This window comes from Ranitomeya imitator, chromosome 10 (assembly GCF_032444005.1).
Source record: "Ranitomeya imitator isolate aRanImi1 chromosome 10, aRanImi1.pri, whole genome shotgun sequence".
NCBI classification, from domain to species: domain Eukaryota; kingdom Metazoa; phylum Chordata; class Amphibia; order Anura; family Dendrobatidae; genus Ranitomeya; species Ranitomeya imitator.
In genome coordinates, this window is record NC_091291.1 from 93,974,616 (window position 1) to 93,999,250 (window position 24,635).

The 24,635-nt window shown below is 43.3% G+C and overlaps 1 protein-coding gene across 1 annotated transcript in view; it reads right to left on the reverse strand.

The window, feature by feature from the left end:
- Window positions 1-24,635, reverse strand: part of MMEL1 (membrane metalloendopeptidase like 1) — a 469,687-nt gene that overhangs the window by 386,580 nt on the left and 58,472 nt on the right. The window lies entirely within an intron of this gene.

Here is a 24,635-nt window from a genome sequence, read left to right on the forward strand (position 1 = left end):
CGCTAGAAGTAGTAATTTCTGCCAGTAGAAAGACTTAGAGCTCTGCAATGGCTCCAGCTGGGGAAATTATACTCAGAGCTGAAACACAGGCAATTTTTAGGTACAGCGCCAGGTTCTGAAATTTCAGAGTACAAGCCGTATTTATTATGCTGTTGGTTTATGGGGGTTATATAACATGTTTGCAAGGTAAATTCGGGACATAACGGGATACTTAAAGGGATGCGATCTAAAAAAATTGACTAGTTTCTATACTTTGAAAACCAGTGCACTAGTAGGTACAGTCCAACCGATAGCCGACACATCTTAAAAGAATTGCTTTATTGATCCAGTAGTATAAAATGCCGATTGTGAGCCTTCGCGGGCAGGGTCCTCTCTCCTCCTGTACCAGTCGTGACTTGTATTGTTAAGATTACTGTACTTGTTTTTTACTATATATACCCCTCCTCACATGTAAAGTGCCATAGAATAAATGGCGCTATAATAATAAATAATAAATAATAATAATAATAATAATAATAAAAGGTACAACAATAGTTGAACACAACAGTGGAAAAATAAAAAAGGCATAAAAAAAATATCCACTGCAACATGTTTTAGACCTGATTGGTCCAAACACAGTAGGTATGACTCGTCGTGAGCACCACTAGAAAAATCTGTGTTAAGACCCCTACACCATTCATTTAACTTTGGCGAATAACATGGTAATTTGCACAGTTTTATGACACATGTAGATTTTGGATTAACTTTTATTTATTTTTTCATCTCTGAAGGAGTATGGAGAAAAACAGCAAATCTTGTTTTTCCTCATGAAAAATATGACATTTTAGTTATAATTTTAGTGCCACTCACCATGTGGCACAAGTATGCTATTACCGGGGAGGCAGTAGCATAGCTACTGGGAGGCAGAAGGTGTGGCCACCTTAGGCCCTGCACTTTGAGGGGTCGATCTGGACCTATACTACTTTTAATTGTATCAGCGTATACAGTTAAACTCTGCGGAAGAGTAAGGAGACACGATCTGCCTGCACTGCCGCTATGGAACCCCTGAGCCGGAAGGCCCAGTGCCAGCGTTGGACTCCTCTCCCCACAAGTTCAACTGTATCAGCATTTGCTAATGCAGTTGAAAGCAATAATGAAGGAGAGAGAGTCAGCGCAATGAAGTCACTACATGACATCCTCTATGCTGAGATGTGCGATGCTTCAGAAGACCAGCTGAGGAGACCAGAGCAGCGATATATAACGAAAAGGGGAGTATTGCATAGTTCATCCTTCTCTGCTTTGCAGGTCAACAAACTAGCTTGACTTATTCAATGGATAATCAACATATTGGAAAACATCTATTGTTCCATTACTTTTTGTTCCTATCCCTCAAAGATAGCAGACAATCAGCTTGCAGCAAACAGCAAATCCAGTCACATTCTAGCTATTTCGAACAATAGTTTGTGGTTCTTGACCAACCAAAGAAAGACACATAAATTCAAAAGTCAATATAAAGATAATCACGTATATCTCCTGGCCTACTGAATTCACATCTGGATAATTAAGATTAAATGCTGTGTCATCACATATATATTATAAAAGTCACGTAAATCACAGAAATACAAATGTTCATCAGTCTCTAAACGGAATTAATTTCTCAGGCTGGTGAATGGAAACTGAAAAGTTTGCATTTTAATGAATTGGTGCATGTTGCTCCAGTGCATATTTCATTAATACTTATGAAAATCATGGGTGCACAGCCTCAATAATTGACCATGAGCATTAATAGCAAGGCATAGGAAAAAAATAATTTAAAAAATGGCATGCCCAAAAAGTAAAGTAATTGTGATGTGGCTGCAGTGCAGTTTAGCGCAAACTCCACCAGGGTGTGCTGGTGAGGGAAGAGAGGTTGCACACTCACAGCGTAGCAACACTGAGCAGCCACACAGGTGTCACAGGTAACAAAAGAGTGGTCAGATGAGCAGAGTCAGAAACTGTCAGGAGCAGAAGTACCAGAGGTCACAACAATGTATGAAGTCAGAGGCAAGCCAGAAGAGAAGTCAGAGCCAAACGGGAGCATGGTATCGAAAATGTGAGATATAAGACAAAGTCGGAGTAAGCCAGAAGTCAAAGCCAGTCGGTGAGTGAGGTATGAGAGACGGAAAGCAAGAGGCAGGGTTCAGAGATCAGGCCGAGTCATACACTGTAAGAAAAACCACCAGACGAACACTAAGTCAGGGATAGGGAACGGGTCTCACACAAATACGGGAAGTCAGAGGTAGAAGGATCACCAGGGTATACGGGTCAGCTGCTTTAGCCTGGAACCATGAACTATCACTGACGCAGGCCAGAAGACGGCAGAGGACTGAAAAAGCCCAGCCAGCTCCAAAACGAGGCAGAGGGGTTAACCCCTGCATGACCAGTTGAGAGAGAGAATAGCAGAAAACAAACTCAGGACTGGATCATGACAGTAATACAAAGAATCAAAATATATATAAAAAAACAGACTCCCACAAAAAAGATTTAAAAAGTACATAAAACCACACTATCACACTATCCCCTGCCATTCACATACTAATATTGTGAACTACATAGTATATGGTCTGAATTACTTGTCTAACAAAATGGAGTAACCCACAAGAAGTGACAACCTTCAAAAAATAAGGTATAGAATACATAAAACTAAACTCAATAAGAGAAATGGATATAAAGTTATGTGTAAAATAAATATATCAGCAAGAAATGCAAATGAGATGTACAGGATGTACAATACTTGTAAATCATGTATCCACATTCATGGTCCTTTACCCTTTCCACTATCAAGACTTTGATCCTAGGTGACTTTTGTGTTGAATTTTACATTATTTGGTATATTTTGCTACTCATTCATTTACAGTGGGGGAAATAAGTATTTGCTCCCTTACTGATTTTGTACGTTTGCCCACTGACAAATACATGAACAGTCTATAATTTTAAGGGTAGGTTAATTTTAACAGTGAGAGATAGAATATCAAAAATAAACTCCAGAAAATCACATTGTATAAATTATATAAATGTATTAGCATTTTGCAGTGAGAAATAAGTATTTGATCCCTCTGGCAAACAAGACTTAATACTTGGTGGCAAAACCCTTGTTGTCAAGCACAGCAGTCAGACTTTTTTTGTAGTTGATGATGAGGTTCGCGCACATTTCAGGAAGAATTTTGGTCCACTCCTCTTTGCAGATCGTCTCTAAATCATTAAGATTTTTAGGCTGTCGCTTGGCAACTCTGAGATTCATCTCCCTCCATAAGTTTTCTATGGGATTAAGGTCTGGAGACTGGCGAGGCCAAACCATGATCTTAATGTGCTTCTTTTTGAGCCATTCCTTTCTTGCCTTGGCTGTAATTTTTGGGTCATTGTCTTGCTGGAAGACCCAGCCACGACCCATTTTTAATTCCTGGTGGAGGGAAGGAGGTTGTCACTCAGGATTTTACGGTACATGGCTCCATCCATTCTCCCATTGATGCTTTGAAGTAGTCCTGTGGCCTTCGCAGACAAACACCCCCAAAACATAATGTTTCCACTTCCATGCTTGACAGTGGGGATAGTGTTCTTTGGGTCACCGTAAAATAATTACATTTATACTTCCCTCCGGTGGCGTCGCCATATCCGAGTTATCTGTACTGATTCATCCGGGGATCATGTGACTTTGTTATGTCACGCTATCCCTGCGGCCAATGAGCACTGACATTACTCTCCCCACCTTCGGACAAATCACATGCATCTGGAAAAAGTGAGAGGGCAGCAGTGCTCACTAAACTCCTTTACTATCAGAATGGCTAATCAATGATCACATTTCTGACAAACAGTATGTGCAGGATCTGCTCCCCAACTGTGTAATGATAGAACAACAGTGCTGCAGGAGACATGATAGACAGAAATCCACCATGGGTACTAGCGTTAGGAAGATGGTGGTGACCACTCACTGCTATAGTTTAGTTTATGGTAGCTGAAAACTTTCACGTGTTAGACCAATTCATTGCAACTGCCATCCATATAGACAATAGCGTGAAGGACCTCCAACATGGCTGACTTCAAAGAAATATGGTTTCCCTTTAAAAGACTATCTCTTCATAATAACTTTGCTTATCGTCCACGGCGGTCGTATTTAAGACCTTATTTTCTGCGGTGTACATTTTCTATATTCTATAGCTATGCAGTAATTCAGGTACCAATCATCAGGAGCCATCAATCCTTTAGTTCCTATGCAACATTCATATGGTCAAGGGAAATAGGATAATTTGTCATTTAGACAGTTCTCCAGCCGAGAAGATTTGTCTTTAGTCAATTTTCTGCTTTTCATTGGAAGAATTGCTGTTTAGCACGACCTTGTGCTTTCTCAGTTCTGGCACTGTGCTGTTCCCCTGCCTCTCAAGCTGTTTATCAGAAGAGAAACGTCTCCCTCCTCTTTATGCTTTCACTGAGCTTTAGCTGCTTATCTTGTGTGATTTTCCCTAGACATCTGCAGCAATTACTGCCAATTACCAGATGTATACATTAAGTGGTTCACTGATGGAGATGGAGATTTCGTTATGTCACTTAACAGTTATGATTTTTACAAACTTATTGCTCAAATTAATAGAAAAATTAACCCCCTACCCGGAAAGATTCTGCTCAGCTAATTCTTTCTCAGTTATTTCCTTTGCAATGGAAACGGATTTATATTTTTTTGCTTTTATGTTATGAAGCTCAATGCAAAGTTTGTGATAACTTACCCGGGCCTTTACCCACATTAGACTTATCTAAGGTTCAAAAATAAATGCATGCCCCCTCTAACTATAGCCCTCCTACACCTACCCTGATGACTAAATTGTCAGTCCACCCATTGTCTCTGAGTGCAGGAAAACTTGCTACAGAGTTTCTAATCAGTCCCCTTTATTATCTGTTGTTATTATTAATGCTTCTATGTACAAGGATATAACTACTATAATATTGCTCCTATGTACAAGAATATAACTACTATAATACTGCCCCGTATGTACAAGAATATAACTACTATAATACTGCATCCTGTGTACAAGAATATAACTACTATAATACTGCCCCTATGTAGAAGAATATAACTACTATAATATTGCCCCGTATGTACAAGAATATAACTACTATAATACTGCCCCATGTACAAGAATATAACTACTATAATACTCCCCCTATGCACAAGAATATAACTACTATAATATTGCCCGTATGTACAAGATTATAACTACTATAATACTGCTCCTTTGTACAAGAATATAACTACTATAATACTACCTCAATGTACAAGAATATAACTACTATAATACTGCCCTGTATGTACAAGAATATAACTACTATAATACTGCCCCTATGTACAAGAATATAACTGCTATAATATTGCCCCGTATGTACAAGAATATAACTACTATAATATTGCCCCGTATGTACAAGAATATAACTACTATAATTCTACCCCTATGAACAAGAATATAACTACTATAATACTGCCCTGTATGTGCAAGAATATAGCTACTATAATACTGCCTCCTGTGTACAAGAATATAACTGCTGTAATATTGCTCCTATGTACAAGGATATAACTACTATAATACTGCTCCTATGTACAAGAATATAACTACTATAATACTGCCCCGTATGTAAAAGAATATAACTACTATAATACTGCATCCTGTGTACAAGAATATAACTGATATAATATTGCCCCTATGTACAACAATGTAACTACTATAATAGTGCTGATATGTACAAGAATATACTATAATACTGCCCCTATGTACAAGAATATAACTGCTATAATATTGCCCCGTATGTACAAGAATATAACTACTATAATATTGCCCCGTATGTACAAGATTATAACTACTATAATTCTACCCCTATGAACAAGAATATAACTACTATAATACTGCCCTGTATGTGCAAGAATATAGCTACTATAATACTGCCTCCTGTGTACAAGAATATAACTGCTGTAATATTGCTCCTATGTACAAGGATATAACTACTATAATACTGCTCCTATGTACAAGAATATAACTACTATAATACTGCCCCGTATGTACAAGAATATAACTACTATAATACTGCATCCTGTGTACAAGAATATAACTGCTGTAATATTGCTCCTATGTACAAGAATATAACTACTATAATATTGCTCCTATGTACAAGAATATAACTACTATAATACTGCCCCGTATGTACAAGAATATAACTACTATAATACTGCATCCTGTGTACAAGAATATAACTGATATAATATTGCCCCTATGTACAACAATGTAACTACTATAATAGTGCTGATATGTACAAGAATATACTATAATACTGCCCCTATGTACAAGAATATAACTACTATACTACTGCCTCCTATGTACAAGAATATAACTACTATAATACTGCACCTATGTACAAGAATATAACTACTATAATACTGTCGATATGTACAAGAATATAACTAATATTATACTGCCCCATATGTACAAGAATATAACTACTATAATACTGCCCCTATGCACAAGAAATAACTAATATAATACTGCCTCCTATGTACAAGAATATAACTACTGTAATACTGCTCAATATGTACAAGAACATAACTACTATAATACTGCCTCCTGTGTACAAGAATATAACTACTATAATATTGCCTCCTATGTACAAGAATATAACTACTGTAATACTGCTCCATATGTACAAGAATATAACTACTATAATACTGTCGACATGTACAAGAATATAACTAATATTATACTGCCCCATATGTACAAGAATATAACTACTATAATACTGCCCCTATGCACAAGAAATAACTAATATAATACTGCCTCCTATGTACAAGAATATAACTACTGTAATACTGCTCCATATGTACAAGAATATAACTACTATAATACTGCCTCCTGTGTACAAGAGTATAACTGCTATAATATTGCTCCTATGTACAAGAATATAACTACTATAAAACTGCCCCATGTACAAGAATATAACTACTGTAATACTGCTCAATATGTACAAGAATATAACTACTATAATACTGCCTCCTATGTACAAGAATATAACTACTATAATATTGCTCCTATGTACAAGAATATAACTACTCTAAAACTGCCCCTATGTACAAGAATATAACTACCCTAATAGTGCTCCTATGTACAAGAATGTAGTATAATACTGCCCCTATGTACAAGAATATAACTACTATAATACTACCTCCTATGTGCAAGAATATAACTACTATAATACTGTCCATATGTACAAGAACATAACTAATATATTATTGCTACTATGTACAAGAATATAACTATTTAATACTGAACCTATGTACAAAAATATAACTACTATAATATTGCCCTTGTGTACAAGAAAATAAATACTATAATACTGTTCCCTAAGTACAAGAATATAACTACCGTATATACTCGAGTATAAGCCGAGATTTTCAGCCCACTTTTTTAGGCTGAAAGTGACCCTCTCAGATTATAATCGAGTCATTGTCAGTGAGGGGGCCAGTGGGGGAGCTGTTATGACCTGGTGGTCAGGACAACAATGGACCTGGTGGTCAAGAGCACACGGAACGACCTGATAGTTTCTGACAATAAAGGACGAGCTCTGGGACGTGGGAACTCTGCTGACCGCAATCCCTAATCCTATCAAACACACTAGATATAGCCGTGGATTGCGCCTAACGCTCCCTATGCAACTCGGCACAGCCTAAGGAACTAGCTAGCCCTGAAGATAGAAAAATAAAGCCTACCTTGCCTCAGAGAAATTCCCCAAAGGAAAAGGCAGCCCCCCACATATAATGACTGTGAGTATAGATGAAAATACAAACACAGAGATGAAATAGATTTAGCAAAGTGAGGCCCGACTTACTGAACAGACCGAGGATAGGAAAGGTTACTTTGCGGTCAGCACAAAAACCTACAAAAAGACCACGCAGAGGGCGCAAAAAAGACCCTCCGCACCGACTCAAGGTGCGGAGGTGCTCCCTCTGCGTCCCAGAGCTTCCAGCAAGCAAAACAACAATACAAATAGCGAGCTGGAGAGAAAAATAGCAAACCAAAGAAATGCAAGCTGGAACTTAGCTTCTGCTGGGAAGACAGGTCACAAGAACGATCCAGGAGTGAACTAGACCAATACTGGAACATTGACAGGTGGCATGGAGCAAAGATCTAAGTGGAGTTAAATAGAGCAGCCAGCTAACGAATTAACCTCGTCACCTGAGGAAGGAAACTCAGAAACACCCAACAGAGGAAGTCCATGGACAGAACCAGCCGAAGTACCATTCATGACCACAGGAGGGAGCCCGACAACAGAATTCACAACAGTACCCCCCCTTGAGGAGGGGTCACCGAACCGTCACCAGAGCCCCCAGGCTGACCAGGATGAGCCAAATGAAAGTCACGAACCAGATCGGCAGCATGAACATCAGAGGCAAAAACCCAGGAATTATCTTCCTGACCATACCCCTTCCACTTGACCAGGTACTGGAGTTTCTGTCTCGAAACACGAGAATCTAAAATCTTCTCCACCACATACTCCAACTCCCCCTCAACCAACACCGGGGCAGGAGGATCAACGGATGGAACCACAGGCGCCACGTATCTCCGCAATAACGACCTATGGAACACATTATGGATGGCAAAAGAAGCAGGAAGGGCCAAACGAAATGACACAGGATTGATAACCTCAGAAATCTTATACGGACCAATGAAACGAGGCTTAAACTTAGGAGAGGAACATAACGAGACGACAACCAAACCAAATCCCCAACACGAAGTCGGGGACCCACACAGTGCCGGCGGTTAGCGAAACGTTGAGGCTTCTCCTGGGACAATGTCAAATTGTCCACTACATGAGTCCAAATCTGCTGCAACCTATCCACCACAGTATCTACACCAGGACAGTCCGAAGACTCAACCTGCCCTGAAGAGAAACGAGGATGGAAACCAGAAATGCAGAAAAACGGCGAAACCAAAGTAGCCGAGCTGGCCCGATTATTAAGGGCGAACTCAGCCAACGGCAAAAAGGACACCCAATCATCCTGATCAGCAGAAACAAAGCATCTCAGATATGTTTCCAAAGTTTGATTAGTTCGTTCGGTTTGGCCATTTGTCTGAGGATGGAAAGCCGAGGAGAAAGACAAATCAATGCCCATCCTAGCACAAAAGGATCACCAAAACCTCGAAACAAACTGGGAACTTCTGTCAGAAACGATGTTCTCCGGGATACCATGTAAACGAACCACATGCTGGAAAAATAATGGCACCAAATCAGAGGAGGAAGGCAATTTAGACAAAGGTACCAAATGGACCATCTTAGAAAAGCGATCACAAACCACCCAAATGACCGACATCTTTTGAGAGACGGGGAGATCCGAAATAAAATCCATAGAAATATGAGTCCAGGGCCTCTTCGGGACCGGCAAGGGCAAAAGCAACCCACTGGCACGAGAACAGCAGGGCTTAGCCCGAGCACAAGTCCCACAGGACTGCACAAAAGAACGCACATCCCGTGACAAAGACGGCCACCAGAAGGATCTAGCCACCAAATCTCTGGTACCAAAGATTCCAGGATGCCCAGCCAACACTGAACAATGAATCTCAGAGATAACTCTACTAGTCCATCTATCAGGGACAAACAGTTTCTCCGCTGGGCAACGGTCAGGTCTATCAGCCTGAAATTTTTGCAGCACCCGCCGCAAATCAGGGGAGATGGCAGACAAAATTACCCCCTCTTTGAGAATACCCGCCGGCTCAGGAACACCCGGAGAGTCAGGCACAAAACTCCTTGACAGGGCATCAGCCTTCACATTCTTAGAGCCCGGAAGGTACGAAGCCACAAAATCAAAACGGGAGAAAAATAACGACCATCGAGCCTGTCTCGGATTCAACCGTTTGGCAGACTCAAGATAAGTCAAATTCTTGTGATCTGTCAAGACCACCACGCGATGCTTGGCTCCTTCCAGCCAATGACGCCACTCCTCGAATGCCCACTTCATGGCCAACAACTCACGATTACCAACATCATAGTTACGCTCAGCAGGTGAAAACTTTCTAGAAAAGGAAGCACATGGCTTTATCACCGAGCCATCAGAACTTTTTTGCGACAAAACAGCCCCTGCTCCAATCTCAGAAGCATCAACCTCAACCTGAAACGGAAGCGAAACATCTGGCTGGCACAACACAGGGGCAGAAGAAAAACGACGCTTCAACTCCTGAAAAGCCTCTACAGCTGCAGAAGACCAATTGACCACATCAGCACCCTTCTTGGTCAAATCAGTCAACGGTTTAGCAACAGTAGAAAAATTAGCGATGAAGCGCCGATAAAAATTAGCAAAGCCCAGGAACTTTTGCAGGCTCTTCACAGATGTCGGCTGAGTCGAATCGTAAATGGCCTGGACTTTAACAGGGTCCATCTCGATAGTAGAAGGGGAAAAAATGAACCCCAAAAATGAAACCTTCTGAACTCCAAAGAGACACTTTGACCCCTTCACAAACAAGGAATTCGCACGAAGGACCTGGAACACCATTCTGACCTGCTTCACATGAGACTCCCAATCATCCGAAAAGACCAAAATATCATCCAAATACACAATCAGGAAGTTATCCAGGTACTCTCGGAAGATATCATGCATAAAGGACTGAAATACTGATGGAGCATTGGAAAGCCCGAATGGTAACCAGGTACTCAAAATGGCCCTCGGGCGTATTAAATGCTGTTTTCCGTTCATCGCCTTGTTTAATACGCACAAGATTATACGCCCCTCGAAGATCTATCTTGGTGAACCAACTAGCCCCTTTAATACGAGCAAACAAATCAGACAGCAACGGCAAAGGATACTGAAATTTGACTGTAATTTTATTAAGAAGGCGGTAATCAATACAAGGTCTCAAAGAACCATCCTTCTTGGCCACAAAAAAGAACCCTGCTCCTAACGGTGATGACGACGGGCGAATATGGCCTTTCTCCAAGGATTCCTTTATATAACTCCGCATAGCGGCGTGTTCTGGCACAGATAAATTGAACAATCGGCCCTTAGAAAACTTACTACCAGGAATCAAATTAATTGCACAATTGCAATCCCTATGAGGAGGTAGGGCACTGGCTTTGGGCTCATCAAATACATCCCGATAATCCAACAAAAACTCTGGAACTTCAGAAGGAGTGGAAGACGAAATAGACAAAAATGGAAAATCACCATGTACCCCCTGGCAACCCCAGCTGGACAAAGACATAGATTTCCAGTCCAATACTGGATTATGAACCTGTAGCCATGGCAACCCCAAAACGACCACATCATGCAGATTATGCAACACCAGAAAGCGGATATCCTCCTGATGTGCAGGAGCCATGCACATGGTCAATTGGGTCCAGTACTGAGGCTTATTCTTGGCCAAAGGTGTAGCATCAATTCCTCTCAATGGAATAGGATACTGCAAGGGCTCCAAGAAAAAACCACAGCGCCTAGCATACTCCAAGTCCATCAAATTCAGGGCAGCGCCTGAATCCACAAATGCCATAACAGAATAGGATGACAAAGAGCAAATCAGAGTAACAGACAATAGAAATTTAGACTGTACCATACCAATGGTGGCAGACCTAGCGAACCGCTTAGTGCGCTTAGGACAATCGGAGATAGCATGAGTGGAATCACCACAGTAAAAACATAGCCCATTCCGACGTCTGTGTTCTTGCCGTTCAGCTCTGGTCAAAGTCCTATCACATTGCATAGGCTCAGGCCCATGCTCAGATAGTACCGCCAAATGGTGCACAGCTTTACGCTCACGCAAGCGTCGATCGATCTGAATGGCCAAGGACATAGACTCATTCAGACCAGCAGACATGGGAAACCCCACCATGACATCCTTAAGGGCTTCAGAGAGACCCTTTCTGAAGATTGCTGCCAGGGCACATTCATTCCACTGAGTGAGCACAGACCACTTTCTAAACTTCTGACAATATATCTCCGCTTCATCCTGACCCTGACACAGAGCCAGCAAGATTTTCTCTGCCTGATCCACTGAATTAGGTTCGTCATAAAGCAATCCAAGCGCCAGGAAAAACGCATCAACATCACGCAACGCCGGATCTCCTGGCGCAAGGGAAAATGCCCAGTCTTGAGGGTCACCACGTAACAAAGAAATAATGATCTTTACTTGTTGAACAGGGTCACCTGAGGAGCGAGGTTTCAAGGCAAGAAACAATTTACAATTATTTTTGAAATTCAAGAACTTAGATCTATCACCAAAAAACAAATCAGGAATTGGAATCCTAGGCTCTGACATTGGATTCTGAACCACAAAATCTTCAATGTTTTGTACCCTTGTAGTGAGATTATCCATCCAAGAGGACAGACCTTGAATGTCCATGTTTACACCAGTGTCCTGAACCACCCAGAGGTAAAGGGGAAGAGAGAGACAAAACACACTGCAAAGAAAAAAAAATGGTCTCAGAACTTCTCTTATCCCTCTATTGAGATGCATTAGTACTTTGGTCCACCTGTACTGTTATGACCTGGTGGTCAGGACAACAATGGACCTGGTGGTCAAGAGCACACGGAACGACCTGATAGCTTCTGACAATAAAGGACGAGCTCTGGGACGTGGGAACTCTGCTGACCGCAATCCCTAATCCTATCAAACACACTAGAAATAGCCGTGGATTGCGCCTAACGCTCCCTTTGCAACTCGGCACAGCCTAAGGAACTAGCTAGCCCTGAAGATAGAAAAATAAAGCCTACCTTGCCTCAGAGAAATTCCCCAAAGGAAAAGGCAGCCCCCCACATATAATGACTGTGAGTATAGATGAAAATACAAACACAGAGATGAAATAGATTTAGCAAAGTGAGGCCCGACTTACTGAACAGACCGAGGATAGGAAAGGTTACTTTGCGGTCAGCACAAAAACCTACAAAAAGACCACGCAGAGGGCGCAAAAAAGACCCTCCGCACCGACTCACGGTGCGGAGGCGCTCCCTCTGCGTCCCAGAGCTTCCAGCAAGCAAAACAACAATACAAATAGCGAGCTGGACAGAAAAATAGCAAACCAAAGAAATACAAACTGGAACTTAGCTTCTGCTGGGAAGACAGGTCACAAGAACGATCCAGGAGTGAACTAGACCAATACTGGAACATTGACAGGTGGCATGGAGCAAAGATCTAAGTGGAGTTAAATAGAGCAGCCAGCTAACGAATTAACCTCGTCACCTGAGGAAGGAAACTCAGAAACACCCACCAGAGGAAGTCCACGGACAGAACCAGCCGAAGTACCATTCATGACCACAGGAGGGAGCCCGACAACAGAATTCACAACAGGGTGCGGTGCGGTGACATACTCACCTGCTCCTGGCGCTGTCCCTGCATGTCCGATGGTCTCCGGGCAGCTCTTCCTGTGTTCAGCAGTCACGTGGTACCGCTCATTAAAGTAATGAATATGTATGCATATTCATTACTGTAATGAGCGGTACGTGACCGCAGAACACAGGAAGATTACACCGGCTCCCGGAGACCATCTGACAGTGAGACGCTGCCAAGGAATGTTCCGGGAGCAGGTGAGTATATCGGGGGAGGTGAGCATTGCGCGATAGTCACCTTCCTCGTTCCACCGTTGCGTGCTGCTCTGTCTTCCATCCTCTGCACTTACTGTTCAGGTCAAAAGGCACGATAACGCGATTAGTGTGCGCGCCACCCTCTGCCTGAACAGTCAGTGCAGAGGATGGAAGACAGAGCAGCGTGCAATGGTGGAACGAGGAAGGTGACTATCGCAAGTGCCGGGGGCCTGAGCGAAGAGAGGTGAGTATGTGATTTTTTTTATTTTAATCGCAGCAACAGCATATGGGGCAAATGTGTGGAGCATCTTATGGGGTCACAATGTATGGAACATCTTATGGGGTTACAATGTATGGAGCATCGTATGGGGCCACAATGTATGGAGCATCTCACGGGGCCACAATGTATGGAGCATGATATGGGGCCACAATGTGTGGAGCATCTTATGGGGCCATAATGTGTGGAGCATCTTATGGGGCCATAATGTGTGGAGCATCTTATGGGGCCATAATGTATGAAGCATCTCATGGGGCCATAATGTATGGAGCATCTCACGGGGCCATAATGTATGGAGCATCTCATGGGGCCATAATGTGTGGAGCATCTTATGGGGCCATAATGTGAGGAGCATCTTATGGGGCATAATGTGTGGAGCATCTTATGGGGCCATAATGTGTGGAGCATATTATGGGGCATAATGTATGGAGCATCTTATGGGGCAATAATGTATGGAGCATCTTATGGGGCATAATGTGTAGAGCATCTTATGGGGCCATAAAGTGTGGAGCATCTTATGGGGCATAATGTGTGGAGTATCTCATGGGGCATAATGTGCAGAGCATCTTATGGGGCATAATGTGTGGAGCATCTTATGGGGCCATAATGTATGGAGCATTTCATGGGGCATAATGTGTGGAGCATCTTATGGGGCATAATGTGAGGAGCATCTAATGGGGCATAATCTGTGGAGCGTCTTATGGGGCCATAATGTGTGGAGCATATTATGGGGCATAATGTATGGAGCATCTTATGGGGACATAATGTGTGGAGCATCTTATGGGGCATAATGTGTGTAGCATCCTATGGGGTATAATGTGGTGAGCATCTTATGGGGCCATAATGTGTGGAGCATCTTATGGGGCCATAATGTGTGGAGTATATTATGGGGCATAATGTATGGAGCATCTTATGGGGCCATAATGTATGGAGCATCTTATGGGGCATAATGTGTGGAGCATCTTATGGGGCCATAATGTGTGGAGCATCTTATGGGGCATAATGTGTGGAGTATCTCATGGGGCATAATGTGTGGAGCATTTTATGGGGCATAATGTGTGGAGCATCTTATGGGGCCATAATGTATGGAGCATTTCATGGGGCATAATGTGTGGAGCATCTTATGGGGCATAATGTGAGGAGCATCTAATGGGGCATAATCTGTGGAGCATCTTATGGGGCCATAATGTGTGGAGAATATTATGGGGCATAATGTATGGAGCATCTTATGGGGCCATAATGTGTGGAGCATCTTATGGGGCATAATGTGTGTAGCATCTTATGGGGTATAATGTGGTGAGCATCTTATGGGGCCATAATGTGTGGAGCATCTTATGGGGCCATAATGTGTGGAGCATATTATGGGGCATAATGTATGGAGCATCTTATGGGGCCATAATGTATGGAGCATCTTATGGGGCATAATGTGTGGAGCATCTTATGGGGCCATAATGTGTGGAGCATCTTATGGGGCATAATGTGTGGAGTATCTCATGGGGCATAATGTGTGGAGCATTTTATGGGGCCATAATGTGTGGAGCATCTTATGGGGCCATCAACCTTTATGCAGCATTGTATGGGGCAAATGTTTCTATGGAGTATCTTCTGGGGCCATTATTAACCTTTGTGCAGCATTATATGGGGCATATTTTAATATGGAGCATTATATGGGGCGTATTTTGAATGGAGCATCTTATGGGGCCCATCATGAACTGTATGGAGCATTATATGGGGCTCCTGAGTCAATATGGATATTCAAAAACACTTAACCTACTGATGTCTCAATTAATTTTACTTTTATTGGTATGTATTTTTATTTTTGACATTTACCGGTAGCTGCTGCATTTTCCACCCTAGGCTTATACTCGAGTCAATAAGCTTTGCCAGTTTTTTGTGTCAAAATTAGGGGGGTCGGCTTATACACGGGTCAGCTTATACTCGAGTATGTGCGGTACTATAATACTGCCCCTATGTACAAGAATATAACTATTATATTACTGCTCCTATGTACAAGAATATAACTACTATAATGCTGCCCCCTTATGTACTAAAACATAACTACTATAATACTGCCGCTATGTTCAAGAATATAACTACTATAATACTGCCCGTGTGTACAAGAACATAACTACTATAATACTGCTCCCAATGTACAAGAATATAACTACTATAATACTGCTCCTATGTACAAGAATATAACTACTATAATACTGCCCCTATGTACAAGAAAATAACTACTATAATACTGCTCCCTATGAACAAGAATATAATTACTATAATTCTGCTCCATATGTACAAGAATATAACTACTATAATACTGCCCCTTACATACAAAAATATAACTACTATAATATTGCTCCTATGTACAATAATACTGCTTCTGTGTAAAAGAATACAACTACTAATATTGCCTGCTATGAAGAAGCATATAACCACTTGTAGTAAATGTGATATTGACTGTTTCAACCAATAGTCTAATCTAGTCCTGACAGATGATTTTCAGCGATTTAGGGACCCAGCATGTCTGATTCCGGACTGACATTTCTTTTGTTCTCCGTGAGATAAGCCACCATCAGACATGTCTAGCAGCAGCTCTCTCATAGAGAGCACATGATAACTTAGTAGAGTCCTGTGTTTGAACTATCAGTCAAACCCGTCCTTGGCCAACACCTTGCTAAAGTGTTTGGTGGCTTAACAACTTGACTGATTGCTTTTGCTTCCTCCATTTTTGTGTAGGCAGATATGGATACTCTACACAATAAAGAATATCTTGAATGCAACCCAACAGTTGTCCTCTACAGCCAAACTGATGACTCTCAAAAACAAAGACCTTATCTCTCTGACGTAAGATTCTTCATAATGATAAATATGATATCGTTTCTAAGACAAAGCTTCATATCCTTCAGTAAACTTGTGACTGTATTCTTTTTATGTTTATTGTCCTTCTGTTGACTTATGAAACGAGAAGATTATGTCTTACAATGAAACTGAACAAGTTTCTTCATGCTTTAGTCAACACCTAGCAAACAAGCCCAAAAGTGCACAGCAGATAAAATTTCAGACTCACAATTAGAAGTGTGCTTAAAAAAATAGTTGTGCAAACTCTCTCTATAGAAACTGAAGAGTACAAAACCAAGGTATATATACTTGACCTATGAAAGCGTTACGTAAGCCACTCAGAGCCACTAAGAGTGGAGATGTTTGGTCTGTTTTTAGCTATCATAAATTTGTTCAAATGTAAAGATGGCATTTAAAAGGATAAAGTCTTATGGCTAGCAAATATTGACACAGCAAGATCTGAACATTTCTGGACAATCACTAAAAACATAATTTTTTCCTGTGTTTGTAAAAATAAATTATTTTGATTTGTTAAATTTTTGAGAGCTGCAGAATGTGGTGCAGGTATCTTGGCTTTTACTATGATCATGTTACATGTCGCTAATGCTGCTGATGTCGTTATATCACTACTAGCTATTGAACCCGTTCTACGCCCAGGTGGCGAGCATTTATATTGGTATATGGTCTCCATCCTGGTATGTGCTGCTCCATCCTGCGCCCCCATTCTGTCATGTGCTGCACCCATCCTGCGCCCCCATCCTGTCATGTGCTGCACCCATCCTGCGCCCCCATCCTGTCATGTGCTGCTCCATCCTGCGCCCCCATCCTGTCATGTGCTGCTCCATCCTGCGCCCCCATCCTGTCATGTGCTTCTTCATCCTGCGTCCCCATCCTGTCATGTGCTGCTCCCATCCTGCACCCCCATTCTGTCATGTGCTGCACCCATCCTCCGCCCCCATCCTGTCATGTGCTGCACCCATCCTGCGCCCCTATCCTGTCATGTGCTGCTCCCATCCTGCGCCCCTATCCTGTCATGTGCTGCACCCATCCTGCGTCCCCATCCTGTCATGTGCTGCTCCCATCCTGCGCCTCCATTCTGACATGTGCTGCACCCATCCTGCGCCTCCATTCTGACATGTGCTGCTCCCATCCTGCGCCACCGTTCTTTAATTTGCTGCTCCCATCCATATGCCCCATAGGCTGCTCCATGAAGGTTTATGGCCCCCATAAGATGCTCCATAGTATATGCCCCGCACACTGCTCCATAAAGGTTCATGGCCCCCATAAGATGCTCCACAGTATATGTCCCCATACACTGTTCCATAAAGGTTTATGGCCCCCATAAGATGCTCCATGGTATATGCCCCCGTACACTGCTCCATTATGGTTTATGGCCCCCATAAGATGCTCCATGGTATATGCCCCCGTACACTGCTCCATTATGGTTTATGGCCCCATAAGATGCTCCATGGTATATGCCCCAGTACACTGCTCCATTATGGATAATGGCCCCATAAGATGCTCCATTGTATATGCCCCGTACACTGCTCCATTATGGTTTATGGCCCCATAAGATGCTCCAGTGTGTATGCCCCCATACACTGCTCCATTATGGTTTATGGCCCCCATAAGATGCTCCATAGTGTATGCCCCCGTACACTGCTCATTTATGGTTGATGGCCCCCATAAGACGCTCCAGTGTGTATGCCCCTGTACACTGCTCCATTATGGTTTATGGGCCCCATAAGATGCTCCATAGTGTATGCCCCCGTACACTGCTCCATTATGGTTTATGGCCCCATAAGATGCTCCATTGTATATGCCCCGTACACTGCTCCATTATGGTTGATGACCCCCATAAGATGCTCCATATTATATGCCCCTGTACACTGCTCCATTATGGTTTATGGCCCCATAAGATGCTCCATGGTATATGCCCTGTATGCTGCTGCATTATATGAAAAAAAAAATACCATACTCCCCTATCGTCGCTGCGTGCCAAGTGCTGGGGGGCTGAGCAGGTGGGGACACCGGCGCGCTGTGGGGGTCAGGTGCCAGTATCGCCGCTAGTTCAGGCCCCCCAGCACTTGCTATATTCACCTGGCCCCGTTCCACCGCTGCGCGCCGCCATCTTCCGGCTCCTCTGGCTGTGACTGGTCAGTCAGAGGGCAGCACGCATTAAGCGCGTCATCGCCCTCTCTGAACTGTACATCACAGGCAGAGGACCCGGAAGATGGCGGCGCGCAGCGGTGGAACAGGGCCAGGTGAATATAGCCGATACTTACCCTCTTGGCGGTCCCTGCTTCTCTGTTGGAGACTGCGGTGTGCGTTCAGTGTTTACGCATACCGCGATCTCCTGGGAGTGTCACTCTGTGGGGGCCAGACTGCGCCGGCGCTTGCGCTTGCGCAGTCTATAAAGGCTTTGGACAGAGTGACGCTCCCAGCGTTATATTATAGATGCTGAGCTTTAGCCATACGGTATATGACATATGATACTTCTGATTCATCATGGTTTTGAATATTTCTCTAATAAAATTGTTGGCTGTACTATATTTTTTAATTAGTTTTTAAGAGGCAAAAAAAGGAAAGAATTGGTTGGCAACTTTGTCTTACCATTGAGTTTGGACTTTTGGCATTTCTAAAAATACTGGTTAGAAATCTGGAAAATATACCCTTTCAACCTCCCAGTCCTCTGTATGTGTCTACATGTATCCACAAATACATTTTAGATTATTGCCTAACTTAATATTTTTATCGGTTTGTGTTTTTGTCAACTGAAAAGTTTTCTTAGCTCCTCAAAAGTTCTTCAAAGATCCTTACAAAATTGGTAGACATATTACCGTACGTATTTTGTTTCGCTGAATTGTCGGCTTTTCAATCCCCATTGACAATTTAAAATTAAATATTGTACTGAATCTAAGCTTAGGAATAATTTTGCACAAATTGAGTATAAGGGTGACTGATTAATGAGACATCATGTCTTTTGTGCTGCACCCAAAAAATAAAGAACCATTCCAAAGTCATTAGCCTTAACAGAAGTTCAAACAGGTGATTTACAAAAGCCACACCATAGCAATATGAGAGTGAGAACGCCTTGGAGTAAAGTAGATGGTAGACGCAACCAGAGACTTTAAGACCATTAAGTATTGTAGTTGAGTGTTTAAAAAAGTCCAAACACAATGTTGGCAGTGATATTTTAATGCTAAAATATTCTTCAAGAATGTAGTCCTTTGGGATTTTTATACATGTGTGAGTCAATCTCATAGAAAATTAAAGTCAATGATTCCCATCACAGCATCCCCTATAAGATGATGAGAGGCTCCAGTCCTTGTACTCTTTTCCACTTCCTATTCCTTTTAGGAGAGAAGGGCACTGCGAGTCATTGAGGTGGGGTTACTCCTGGAGATTAACTAATATTTTGAAATTTTAATTTGCTAAGATTATCAAGTAATGTTTCCCAAAAATTTAATTTACAGCAAATGTATTCACAATACTGCTGTAACATCCAGGCCAGTACCTGCTCCCTGTAACAACCCTGCTGGCATCACTGCATGGCCTCACATCCCCCACCTGCTTTACACTCAAACTCACTTACTTCTCTGGGCCTTGTAGTGACTTCTCTCTGCTGCCAGCTCCATGCTGTGTGCCTCATGTCTGCTGTTTGCTCTGTGCATGCTCTGTCTGTGTGCATAGGGGGCGGCGCCAGCAACTCCTGTTTCTTATAGAGACTGTGTGCACCTTGCTAAGGTGTCCCTGGCCAATCGCCATGAGGCTTCCTGTATTTATGACATCCCCACCCATTGGTGGGGCCTGTGGAACTTACTCCTTCAGTCAGGTCTTAGCTGCTGAAGTGCCAGGCCATGTCTCTGTGACTCTTGTGTTCCACCACCCAGGGGGGCATTGTACCCTTGTCTGTGTCCTGTGTAGCCACCCAGTGGGGCTTAGTACCCTGGCCTATGTCCTTGTGTAGCCACCCAGCGGGGCTTCGTACCCTGGCCTATGTCCTCCACCCAGAGGGGCGTCGTACCCTGGCCTATGTCCTCCACCCAGAGGGGCGTCGTACCCTGGCTTGTGTCCATGTCTCTGTGCCTTGTCTCGTTCCTGACTCTGTCTTTGTCTAGTCCTGTTTCTGTGTTTGTTTATATCCCTGTCTTGATTTCCTTCCCCTGCTGTGAGTTCTCTGTGTCTTGCTTTGCTCCGCTTTCGGCTCCGCTCTCTGCGACCTTGCTTTGCTCCTTGCTCTACATTCTGTTACCTTGCTCTGCACTCTGTGGATTTGCTCTCAGCTCTGCACTCTGTATGTTGCTCTGCACTCAGCTCTGCACTCTGTATCTTGCTCTGCACTCAGCTCTGCACTCTGTGGCTTAGCTCTAGCTCTGGTCTCAGTAACTTTGCTCTGCACTCTTACGTGGCTCTGCACTCTGTGGCTTCGCTCTGACCTTGCTCTGCACTCTGTGGCTTCGCTCTGTGGCTCCGCTCCTTGCGGTTCTACCTGGCTCCACTCTACTTCTCGTGCTCTTGGCTCCGCATCCTGCGTTTCTGCACTTGGTTCTGCCTCCAGCTCTTGGCTCCGCCTCCTGCGTTTCTGCACTTGGCTCCACCTCCAGCTCTTGGCTCCACCTCCTGCATTTCTGCACTTGCCTCCGCCTCCAGCTCTTGGCACAGCCTCCTGCGTTTCTGCACTTGGCTCTGCCTCCTGCTTTTGGCTCCGCCTCCAGCATCTCTGTTATTGGCTCTAACTCCTGTGCTTTCGCTCTGCATCTGCGCTTGCGGTTTTCCTCTACCTTTTCTTAAGTCCTCCTGTCTGAACAGGTTCTTACCTGTTTTACATACCTGTCTGCAGACCGATTCCTACCGGTTCTTCCAGTGTACCAGCCTTGTCCGCCTGTGCTGCTAGAGAGCCAGCCGTACCTGCCTGCCTACCAGAGAGCCAGCCGTGCCCGCCTGCCTGCCAGTGTCTCTGTTGTACTGTCTGTCTGCCTGTGTCCCAGCCGTGCCCGCCTGCCTGCCAGTGTCTCTGTTGTACCGTCTGTCTGCCTGTGTCCCAGCTGTGCCCGTCTGTCTGCCAGAGAGCCAGCCGTACCTGCCTGCCTACCAGAGAGCCAGCCGTGCCCGCCTGCCTGCCAGTGTCTCTGTTGTACCGTCTGTCTGCCTGTGTCCCAGCCATGCCCGCCTGCCTGCCAGTGTCTGTTGTACCGTCTGTCTGCCTGTGTCCCAGCTGTGCCCGCTTGCCTGTCTATGTTCCGTTCCCCGGTGGGATCAGCAGCCACAGCCAGACACCACCCTGGAATGGTACCGGGTAGCTTCCTATTGCACAAGTCTGACCTCATCATCAGATTCTCCAGCGAACACCTAGGAAGCTACTTAGTTACGCCCCTTCCCGGAAAGTTTGGTCTGTAGTCCAGTGGGGCCACACCCCCGCACGCCCGCGCCAACCAGTCTGGGCGGGAGCGTGACACTCCCTCTGTCTCCTGGCTGTTTAGATTGCTCCTTTCTGTCAGATCTGGATGAGACTGTCTTCTATTTAAACTTGTGAATCTCTGACTCCCATTACCAGTTAAAAGTTCAATTTCTCTGGTTCAGTCCTGTGCCCTCAGCTCCTGCTTAGCTTGCTGATTTTTCTGTTTCTCTGACTGTAACCTGTTTTCTGACTATTCCTTTGTCTTTTCATTTTTTACCTAGAGCGCCATCCTTGTTTTGACTCAGCTACTTGACTGCAAGCATACACTATCGGACAGTAGCTGACTCCATGGCTCCAACCCCGGGCTACTTGTGTAAATCCAAATCCATGTACAGGGGATTGAGGGTAGAAGAAAACCATGGTATCTAGTAAACAGATTAGTTTGTGCTAAGTATGTCTGTGGTACAAATTTTTAGAACTACTAGGTGACCACTGACAGAGCGACTTAACAACTGCAAAGCCTCCAATTGCCCTAAAGAGACATGTGAAGTGCTGTGAGGTCTCCTAGGACTTTTTCCAACTCATTTCAAGCTATTTAACACAAAAACACTTGTAGTAATGTCAAAATGACCTTACCACAGAGACAGATGGTTACGGGTTGTAACTAACAGCCCATTTAATAACAGCACAATTACATTTTTATTTAAAAACAGTTAAAAAAATGATCCCTCTTAGGGAACAGTCAAGCTGTCATATAACTCAGACAAGGATCCCAACGCAATGCTCAGACTGGCCTTCGACTCTCCCGATCCAAGTGTCATGGCATTTACTTCTATTTAGCTGTCATGCTTGGTTTGGGAGAGCCAATGTTCAGTCCAACCACTGTGTTGTGATTCTAGTCAAAATTCAAACCCCTGATTAAAAAATTGATGCGATAAACAATGCTAGGTATGTACACATCCAAAAACAAACCAGGCACTGATGTAAAAGAAAAATTGACTTGTGGCACACACATTTGAGAGATACAGGTACAGCTAAATATCTGAAGTTGGTGTAAATTTATGTTTTAATTAAAATAAAACATAGTCCCCATTCATAAAAAAGATTGCACAGCAAATTTAAAAACTCAGAAGAGTCTCTTATGACTAGCAAGGACACCATTTCTAACTGATATTGATGTCAGATTTATTTAGCAAAAAATATTGTGCTACCTTACTGATGCTTTTATGTGCATTAGCTACTTCTGGACTGTTCATAGACTGTAAACGACTGGGCAACCCATATTATACTCTGCAGTGATGTTCAAAAACACATCACTGCATAGTATAGCAATTGCTTAAGATCATGCAGCTGAAGGAGCGAGGAGCTGGTTGTCAGACACAGCCAGGTTATCCAAGGAGAGGCCAGAGACAGTCGACTGATGGGACTACTGCTCCCATCAGCCGATGCCTGCTGCTGCTAATAGCAGTGAGAGCAGGCGGTGGGTGTTGGGAGCATTCACCAGCCGTCACTTGTGCTGTAAATAAATAATTGCAAAAAAATACAGCATATTTTTGATAGCCAGCAAGGCAAAACTGACAGCTGCGGGTTGCAACCCTCAGCTGTCAGCTTCAGCAAGGCTGGATATGAAAAATAAAGGGGTCTCCACACCATATTTGTTAATTATTTAAATAAATAATTAAAAAAATATGGCGTGGAACCCCCCCAGTTCTGATAACCAGCCAAGGTAAAGCAAACAGCTGAGGGCTGGCATTCTCAGGCTTGCAAGGGGCTACAGATATTGCCCCCAGCCAAAAAATAGAAGCCTGCAGCTGTCCAGACAAGGTGCATCTATTAGATGTGCCAGTTCTGGCTTTTTGCCCGTGTCTTCCCACTTGCCCTGTACTGGTGGCAAGTGGAGTTCATATTTGTGGGGTTGATGTCACTTTTGTGTTGTCAGGTGACATTAACCCCACAGATTACTAATGAAGAGGCGTCTATAAGACACCCATCCATTACTAATCTTATAGTTACAGTGGGGAAAAAAGTATTTTGTCAGCCACCAATTGTGCAAGTTCTCTCACTTAAAAAGATGAGAGAGGTCCGTAATTGACATCATAGGTAGACCACAACTATGAGAGTCAAAATTGATCAAGAAAATCGCCTTGTCTGATTTGGCAATTTTTTTTGTAAATTATTGTAGAAAATAAGTATTTGATCACCTAAAAACATGCAAGATTTCTGGCTCTCACAGACCTGTAACTTTTTCTTTAAGAGACTCCTCTGTCCTCCACTCATTACCTGAAGTAATGGCACCTGTTTGAACTTGTTATCACTATAAAAGACACCTGTCCACAACCTCAAACAGTCACACTCCAAAATCCACTTTGGTGAAGACCAAAGAGCTGTCGAAGGACACCAGGAACAAAATTGTAGCCCCGCACCAGGCTGGGAAGACTTAATCTGCAATAGGCAAGCAGCTTGGTGTGATGAAATCAACTGTGGGAGCAATAATAAGAAAATGGAAGACATATAAGACCACTGATAATCTCCCTCAATCTGGGGCTCCAGGCAAGATTAACCCCGTG